General features: G+C 38.7%; 1 pseudogene; it reads left to right on the plus strand.

Annotated features, from left to right (window-relative positions):
* Positions 1-6,680: 6,680 nt before the first annotated feature.
* Positions 6,681-8,436, plus strand: LOC112407971 (mitochondrial ribonuclease P catalytic subunit-like; annotated as a pseudogene).
* The last annotated feature ends 1,625 nt before the right edge of the window (positions 8,437-10,061 follow it).

Raw genomic sequence — 10,061 nt, forward strand, 5'->3', positions numbered from 1 at the left:
TATGACTTCAGTAACATGAATTATTCTGAACACAAAAGAGTCAGAACAAAAGACCCTAGCCTGATTTTCATATTTCTGAATTACATATTGAAATTGAGCGCATAAAAAATAGAAACATCATGCAAAATGCCCTGAACTTAAGAGATATTTTGCATTTGGCATGGAAAAATCCTCAGATGGCCGAAAGAATGAAATTTTGTCTTTACTCTTTCTTCTCCATTACTGGACCAGGCTAGTATGTCTTATAAATTAGCCCGTTATGCCCAGGGTAGGATATTGAATCGTCTCTATTCAATAGTTAGAAAAATGTCAGTAATACATTTTAGAAGAAGTCAGACCCTTTCTTGGTCTCTCTAATATTCTCCAATGTGCAACCAATGATTCCATGGGCTGGACTTTGCCATGTGAAAATTCAAGCTCTGAGATGCAGTGGGAAGGAAAGAGGACCCTGCGGACACTGGCACACAAGGCTGATGCCACAGAAAAGCCAGCTCGTTTCATCTGACAGAGTCCAGAACCTATTTTTATTTACTTATTTATTTTTTAAATCTTTATTAAGGCTTCAGTGTACCAAGGAGGTAGACACACTGCAGGCTAGACCATCACATGTTAGCAGTTCTCTCTCTCTATCACATGGAATGTTTCCAAAATGTCTTGTCCATTTTTTTTCTGAAGCCAGTGGTAAAGGGCTAGAACTACAGTTTGATGGGATGAGAGCAGGAGCTCACTCTTCACTTCACAGACATTTCATGAAGTGTCCAACTAATTATTGTGAGAATTATTTGCTTCTTGGTCCCGGTAGAAGTATTCTCAGTGGATGTATGTAAGAGAAATAGCCTTATTTATATATTTTAAATCTATTTTCAATATAGATATGTATTTAATATTTATGAGTTAATTTGAGTAGAGGGAGGGTATTTGCTACGTTCGGCAAAACTTGGGCAATCTCTGTTAGGTGGAATCCAATCCATGCCAAGAATGACTGGCTAGAAGGGTTGGAAGAAGTTCAGATGAGATGTTAGGCTGATTGAAGCCCAAACTCTTTTATAGATAAGGGGGTAATAAAACATGTTCATGGGGCAGTGTGTTTATAGATATTTACTTGCCTAGCTCAAAGGGTTAGGAGTTATATAAGATGAAGAAGAGCTTAATGATTTTAAAGACAAAGCTGCATGTTACTATTCTGTTTAAAATTTAAGGAATGTAGGGGAATTTGTGAGGGTAAGTATATGTAATCCAGGAAGTTGCTTTTGAGTTAACTAATGGAGTATGCTTTGTGTAATGTATGGAGAAAAAGCATCAAGGATAAATTCATGATTTATAAGGCATAAATACTATATTAATGTTGCAGGTTTGAATTTTAAAGGCTTTAAATTTCATTTTGACACTTTAAAACATTTTTAGAAAAAAGGCAACATAAAAATAATAATGGTGACTTAAAAAACGGCATCGAGTGTATACTTTTGTCCCTGGGAGACTAATGAGAGGAGGTGAAAAGAAGATACTTATCTTCGTACTGTTTATTCATATATTTATGAATTCCCACTATGGGTCAGGAACTATTCAAGGAGATGAAGACATAGGAATGAACAAAACAGACAAGGCCTCCATACATCTTATATTTTTGTAGGGGAAACAGACAGTAAACAAATGGCAAGTCAACATGTAGTATGTCAGAGGGTGTTAGAAAATACTTGTGGAGAAAAATAGCAGACATTTCAGTTTTAGGTTGGTGGGTGAGTAGGGATTGTTACATTTTATATAAGGTGATCAGGGAAAACCTCAGGTCAGAGGTCTGAACACCTGTTAGGTGCCTCACAGATGAGGGCCCTGAAGGAGCTGAGAGCACAAGCCATATGCACATGTGGGAGAAGCCATTCCACACGAAGGGAAGTGAGTATGAAGACTTTAAAAAAAAGTTGATACATTTATATGTTGTAAGATGATTGTCATTTTAGGGTACAGTTAGGACCTCTATCACATTGCATAAGTTCTTTTCAGTGGTTGTAATAATTAAGTTCTAGTCTCTTAGCAACTTGGTGATTATAATACAATTCTTGTCCATATTCACTATATTGTGGACTAGATATCTAGGACTTATTTACTACTTGTTGCAAGTTTGTGCCCTTAAACAACATCTGTCCCATATCCCACCTTCCCTCTCCTGCTGACCACCATTTTACTCTCTGTTTCTAAGAGTTTGGCTTTTTTAGAATCCACATCTAAGCGATATCACATAGTATTTGTCTTTCTCTGTCTGACTTATCTTACTTAGCATAATGTTCTCAAGGTCCATCCACGGTGTCACTGGAGTATGAAGACTTTAAGTCAAGAAAAAACTTGGCCTGTTTTAGGAGCACATAGCTGTTTAAAAAAATTTGCTGGAGTGTTACATAAACTAGTGCACATGTATAAATAGTACCTAGGCATGCCGGCCTCTAGGTCTGTTGTTGAGTGTGCATTCTTCTTTATTAAGGCACCTGAGAAATGGGCTTTCATAGAGAAATTTTGTCCTAGTTCTATTTAGGGCTTTTTCTTTATTCATGGACCTAGTTCTTTGCTACACACTGATTTTCTTACCATAATACAGACTGTTTCTGAGTACTTAGTATGTGCTGAATATAGTGCTAAATTATGTACACACATATCTTAATGATTTTCTCAGTCTTTTTTTGCCAAGAAATCAAGATTTCTGTTTTTAAAATCTTTTTAAAAATTTAATTTGTATTTTATATTGGAGTATAGTTGATTTACAATGCTGTGTTAGTTTCAGGTGCATATCAAAGTGATTCATTTATACATATACCCGTTTTTTTCCAGATTCTTTTCCCACATAGGTTATTACAGAATATTGAGTAGAGTTCCCTGTGCTGTATACTAGGTCCTTGTGGATTATCTGTTTTATATATAGTAGTGTGTATATGTTAATCCCCAACTCCCAATCTATTCCTCCCCCCACCTTTCCCCTTTGGTAACCATAAGTTTATTCCTGAAGTCTGTGAATCTTTCTGTTTTGTAAATAAGTTCATTTGTATCATTTTTTAGATTCCACATATAAGTGATGTCATATGATATTTGTCTTTCTCTGACTTACTTCACTTAGTATGATAATCACTAGGTCCATCCATGTTGCTGCAAATGGCATTATTTCATTCTTTTTTATGGCTGAGGAATAGTCCATTGTATATATGTACCACATCTTCTTTATCCATTCCTCTGTTAGATTTTCTCAGTCTTGAAGGCTGAAAGTCATCGAGGTTAAGTTGTCCAATATCAAAGCCCGCGAGCGGCTGAAACAGAATTAGAACTTTGTTTCTCAACTGATGCCACATTGCAAACAAATTCACTGAAGCTCAGATTGAACTTGTAATTTTCTTGTATTTAGTATCATGTACAAACTGAAAAAGAGATCTCCTTGCCTACAGTTGTTAAAAATTTAGCTTTTACATAAACTCCATTAATTTCTGTAGGTGTATCTTTTCTAAATTATATTCTTTGGAAAACTATTCCAGAAGATTTAAAAATAATTTTTATATGAAAAATGGTCCCATGGCCAAATAATTTTTAGAAACACTAGTTTATATGAAGATAAATAAGCTATTTGAATGCAGAGCTTCTTAGTCTTTAAAATGCTAATGTGCATTGAACATGTGCAGGAAGCGAATGTTTTCAAATTATTTTATCGTGGAGGGGCTGTTGTGAAGCACCTAGTAATATCTCAATGAACTAATTTATATAGAGCACAGTTTTGGAAATGTTGCTTAACTATTTCGTTCCTGTGAGCTACTACCCAGGTGCATTCAATGCAACGGGTTTACGATGCTTCTGTGAGAATGCACTCTGGTTATTGCTTACAGCAAAATATTTTCTTTCCTGTGCTGTCCCAATTTGAAGGAACTCCTATAACTCGAATTCAGGTGGTCAAATATAATATACAGGGTGAGTGACATTTAGCTTTCCCTCCAATATTTAGAAATCCCTTAGTTTTGATGTGTAGGTTGTACTTACAAATATATCTATCTCTTTTATTCCTTCTTTCTCATTTTCAGTAGCTGGGAATAAAGAAGAGACAAAGATATGTCCATTTTCTTCTTCTTTGTTTTTGGCTGTTTAACTGTTTCTCATCTCTCTTTGTGCAGCTTGGTCTTTGCTACCTGATTCGAGAGTCATTCAAGTAGGACTCTCCTGGTCTCATAGGTAACATCACAGTTTACTTCGAGAACAAACACTTATATCTTTGGCTTGTAAATGAGCCTTCTGTTCATCGGTGGTACCTAGCTTGGGCTTTGGTGTAATTTAACAACAGAAGAGAGGAATGTACAGGAGACATTTCCAAAATGTACTACATCATTTTCTTGGGTTCCTACTCTCTGGGGATCCCAGTTAGCCTGGAAAGCCTTAGTTTCAAAAAACATTTTTTCACTCTGCAGAGTTTCTCCAGCCAAGGGGTCAGCAGAACCTAAGATGGTGCCCTGAATTACCGTTCGTTTATTTCCATTCTGTTACATGTTTTCTACAAGTTAAGAGTTCCTTGGGGCTAATACTATTTGTTAGAGCAAGTTGGCTCATTGTTTCTGGGCAGACTTCATTTTCCATTTCTCCAGGCTCTTCTTCAGGAAGCGTGACAGCTTCTGCCCGCCCTGGTTTTTCCTCTTGTGCTCCCGTGTCATGGTGTCCTGTGGTTGTGCGTTGTGTGCCACCTGAGAAGCGACACCTGGGCACAGCATACTGGGACCCTAGGGCCTGGGGAGATTTCCGCAGGTCCGTGTGCTTTCCCTTGCACGCATCTTCCGGGAATCAAACCCACAATGTATTACTGGTAGGAAACTTCTGTTCATCCTCCTCAAGAAATATATGCAAAAGCTGGCAGTCTCTTCTCTCCCTCACATTTTAAGAGTGATTCACGCTAAGGTGGTGAGGGCTGGATATGGTCACCACGGGCTGACACCTTTCTAGAAATGGTAACTGTTGGCAAGACCCCAGCAAGGTTTCGATGAAGCAGCCCCTTATTGGCAGGAACTTCAGGCAGCATGGATGTGGCCTCGGACTCGGTCAGCTGGTCCTGTTGGCAAAGCTCCCACCAGCAGCAGCTTTCAGCCGACTAGGTCATAGCCAAGTCCTCTCGGTGGTAGAGGGCGACAATGCTGAGAGTCACCACAATTCCTTCAGAAAAGTTCCTCCAAGTCCTGTGAAGTCATATTGGCAAAGCAAGTCTATGCTAGCCTACTCTCCTGTCCTACTCAGTTCCCTTTCATTCATAAAACTGTCCAGTTTTTGAGGTGGAAAAAAAAGAAGTCTCTAAGCTCAACTCCTTATTTAGTAGCTGTGAGACATGGGCCTCAGAGAAGTGTCCTGATTGCTGAGTGTTACGTAAGGAATCAGGGCTCAACCAAGACTGGGAGCCTTTTACCTGCCCCTCCCCCTGCAACTCCAACCAAGTCCAAGGCCATTTCTACCAGTTGCACTGCCTCAGAACGCCCTGAATGTGAGCCCTGCCGCATCAGTTAGGGTTCTTTGCAGTAAGCAAAGGAAAATGACTTTGACTAAGTCAAACAAGGGAGAAGACATAGCCTGGAGATATAATGGATTGCTTAGAGAATTAAACGAAGATTTGAAAAATCAGGCCTTAGGACAGACAAAACTTGAGAAGCTACAGGGACTTCAGCCTCAGAAATCTGAGGCCCAAACCTCTGGGTGCTGCTTTTGGACCCTGTGGGTGCCCTCTTGAGAGTGGAAATGTCTGGAGAGCATCTGATTAGCTGATCTGAGCTCCTGTACCCACCTCTACATGTGTGTTTGTATCTGAGAGAAAGAGAATTTGTATTTTTATTTTGTGAGGGCGAGGAGGGTGACTTACTGTGGTTGACAACCCCAGCAGAACCATATATACAATGGAATATTAGCCATAAAAAGGAATGAAATGGGGTCCTTTGTAGAGTGTGGATGGACCTAGAGACTGTCATACAGAGTGAAGTAAGTCAGAAAGAGAAAAATGAATATCGTATATTAATGCCTATATGTGGAATCTAGAAAAATGGTACAGATGAACTGGTTTGCAAGGCAGAAATAGAGACACAGATGTAGAGAACAAATGTATGGACACCAAGGGTGGAAAGCAGTGGGGGGTTGGTGGTGGGATGGACTGGGAGATTGAGATTGACAGATATACACTAATATGTATAAAATAGGTAACTAGTAAGAACATGCTGTATAGAAAAATAAAATAAAATTCAAAAAAATAGTATATTCAGTAACCCTAAGATAATGTTTTAATGCTAAATTTTTTGTCTTAGTAAGATTTAGAAAATCTAATAATAAAATTCTTTAAACAAATTGTTTTGGGAATTTCCGCCGCGTTTATGGTTGCATGGTACGTGGGTGTTGCTGTTTACGGACTGGAATGTAACAGGCACCAGAGGGTTCCTGCTCTGTCCCCTGGTCCTGGAACTTGCGACCAAGGTTGCATGTCCCCATATCCTTGTTGAGTGGAGAGAACTCAACCAAGCTTCATTGCTGCTAGCCCCAAAAGCATTTGATTTGTCTGTGAGAAGCTGAAAATCATCTTTTAGAAAGTTGCGCTTCGATTCTCTGCCCCCTACCCGCAAATCCCTTAATTACGCTGTAGAAGTTGGGGCTTTTTGAACATCTCTCTCACAGTCTGGTGCTGACTTAACTGCATAATGACTTTCTATTTCACTGGTATTCAAAGCTTTCCTGAATTTTGGAAGAGCAACCCATACCTTGGGCTAGGCCCAGGTCACTCCTCTCTCTCTCTCTCTTTCTCAAAGACTGTTATGTCCTCAGGAACCAAGAGAAGTGGTTTTCTCTTAAAACAGTGTCTCCACAAAATACCAAAGCAATGAATCTGCTGATTGCCAAAGCCAGATATGTCAGGAAAAAAGATGAGGGCAGTAATAAGCAAGTTTCTGCCGATTCTGCTCACATGTTTGCAGCTGGAGCGGCTAAGAAGAGATAACAGATGAATCCTCTGAGTAAAGAGCACATCTTGCCACCTGTGAAGAACATTATTCAAGTCCCGACAAAACCTTTGAATTCAGAAGAGTGGGATAAACTTAAGGAAGATTTCAAAGAAAAGGCTAACTTTGAAAATTGGATCATTTCACAGATGGTTAAATGCCATATTTCTGTAGATGTGGCCAAATCTGTGCTGGCATAGATAGCTGCAAAAAACAATGGTATTGTAGGCTATGATTTGCTGGTCAAGTATTTGTATCTCTGTGTTTTTCATAAGCAGACATTGAAATTATTGATGTCTATGAAATCATGAAAGCCAGATACAAGCGTTTAGAAGCTGGAGCGTACACTCTTCTCATCCAGGGATTAAACCATACAGACAGATGGAGAGAGGTCTTGCTGCTGTTAGAGGACATCAAACAAGTCATGATTCCTTAAAAAAAGAACTATAGTGACTGTATCCAGGGAGCCCTCTTTCATCAAGATTTAAGTGTAGTTTGGAATTTGTATCAAGAGTTGTTAGGTCATGATATTTTTCCTATGTTGGAAACATTAAAAGCCTTCTTTGATTTTGGAAAAGACATGAAAGATGATCGCATTCAAACAAACTACATGACATTCTGTTGTATCTAAGAAATAATCAGCTATATCCTGGGGAGTTATTGGCACACAGTATAAAAGCATGGTTTGAAAGTGTTCCTGGAGAACAATGGAAAGGACAGTTCACCACAGTCCAGCAAAGTCGTCAGTGTTTGGGCTGTGGAAAAACTGTAGAGTCTATTCACCTGAGTTCAGAAGAGTATGAATTTCTCAAGGAAAAAATCATGAGGGATGTGATAGATGGAGGTGACCAATGCAAAAAGACAGCACCTCAGGAACTTGAGATTTCAGAACTTTGTAAAATACTGTCCTCCTTTTGATATTGTCATTGATGAGCTCAGTGTTACCAAAATGTTTCCTAAAGCTCGTGAATCTCAAGTTCTCTTGGATGTGGTCTCTCAACTAGCCAAGCAGAATCTTCAAGTGCTGGTCCTGGGCTGGAAGCATATGTTAATGCAGAATTCCTGGTGGAGGAAGAATGATATGGAAAATGTGCAAAAGCAAGCCAGCTTTTTTTTTTTTTTGCTGACAACATCTCAGAGGATGTCGTTCCTTCTGTATGCCACACTGCACTCAGGGAACCACTGCAAGTTTATCACAAAAGATTTGATGCGGGACCACAAGGCCTGTGTTCCTGATGCCAAGACCCAACACCTGTTCTTTAAGTGGCAGCAAGGACATCAGCTAGCAATTGTTTGTAGGCATCCGGGATCAAAAATAACTTTTCAGCATATTCTCATCTTTGACACCATGGTGCAAACAACTGGAGACTCATGGCACATACCTTACAATGACGACCTGGTGGAAAGATATTCCTACGAAGTGCCAACCAAATGGCTCTGCCTTCACCAGAAGACATAGACTCGTACCCCCATGCTAAACTGTGTTTGGGTGTCCTCCTGGCTGGCATCAGAGCTCTTAAGTTGACGCTTGTTTAGAGTATTGCTTCTATCCTGTTTGTCCTGTTTGGTCCAGTTGGTTTGCATACCAATAAATTGATTTTTAATAAAAAAAAAATTTTGTGGGGAGGACTTCCCTGGTGGCACAGTGGCTAAGAATACACCTACCAATGCAGGGGACACAGATTCAAGCCCTAGTCTGGGAAGATCCTACATGCCATGAAAACGAAGTGCCTGTCTAAAGAAGAATTGGAGTGGGCTGCTTAGAAGATCCTCAGCTATTCTGAATTGCTCTCCTTTAAAGTATATCCCATAGAAGAGATAATACTGACCAACGCTATTAGACCTATCTGAAAATAGGCCATAATTTTTACCTTTTTTCCCTCTTTTTCTAAGACTATATGGAATATTTGAGGAGAAGATTGCCCTCTGCCAAGAGGAATATGAATGGCATGGTAGAGTATTATGTAGGTAACACATTCTATATTAAAGTCTTATATCCCTTTAAATATTTTATAAGGTTCAGTAAAGTGTATTCTTTTGGGAACTGAAACGTTATGAAGTACCTAGAAGCAATCCTGCTTGTCAGATCAGAGAGTTGAGCTTCAGCTTTTTGAATGCATTTAATTATCTGTGGAAGCATTTAAACACAGTGGACTTAGAAAATGATAACACGGAGACAAAATGTACATATTTTGATTTCTTCATTTTTTTATTGAGATAAAATTCACATAACATAAAATTCATCATTTTAACCATTGTAAAGTACACACTCCTGTGGTTTTTAATATATTCACACTATTGTGCAACTATTGCCACTAATCCTCAAACACTTCTACCACCCCCCAAAATAAGCTCTATTCCCAATGCTTCCCACCCCCATCCCCTGGCAACCACAAATTTACTTTCTGTCTCTATGGATTTGCCGAATCTGGACATTTCATATCAGCTGAATCATACAATATGTACCCTTTTGTGTCTGGCGTCTTTAACTTAATATAATATTTTCAAGATTTATCCAAGTTGTAGCATGTATCACTACTTCATTACTTTTAATGACTGAGCAATATTCTGTTGTATGTACATTTCATTTATTCATTCATCAGTTGACGAACATTTGAGTTGTTTCCACTTGTTGCTATTATGGTTAATATTGCTGTGAACATTCATGTACAAGTTTTTGTGTGGACATATGTTTTCAGTTCTCTTGGGTATATACCTAGGAGTAGAATTGCTGGGTCATATGGTAACTCTATCTTTAACTTCTGGAGGAAATGTCAAATTCCACAGTGGCCAAACCATTTTACATCCTCACCAGCAATGTATGAGGATGAGGTTCCAATTTCTCCATAATCTCCCCAACATTTATTTCTGTTTTATTTTATTTTAGTTAAATTATAGCCATCCTGGAGAATATCTCATTGTAGTTTCGATTTGCACTTCCCTAATAACTAACTAATGATGTTGAGTATATGCAAATGAAGCAACAAATATAATTGAACAGAAAACTCAAGCAGTGTATATAAATTAACATTATGATGCAAACATGTCAACATGCTGCAATTTCTAGTCTGTAACATTTATGTG

This window comes from Neophocaena asiaeorientalis, unplaced genomic scaffold (genome assembly GCF_003031525.2).
Source record: "Neophocaena asiaeorientalis asiaeorientalis breed wild unplaced genomic scaffold, Neophocaena_asiaeorientalis_V1.1 scaffold253, whole genome shotgun sequence".
In the NCBI taxonomy this organism is placed as follows: Eukaryota; Metazoa; Chordata; class Mammalia; order Artiodactyla; family Phocoenidae; genus Neophocaena; species Neophocaena asiaeorientalis.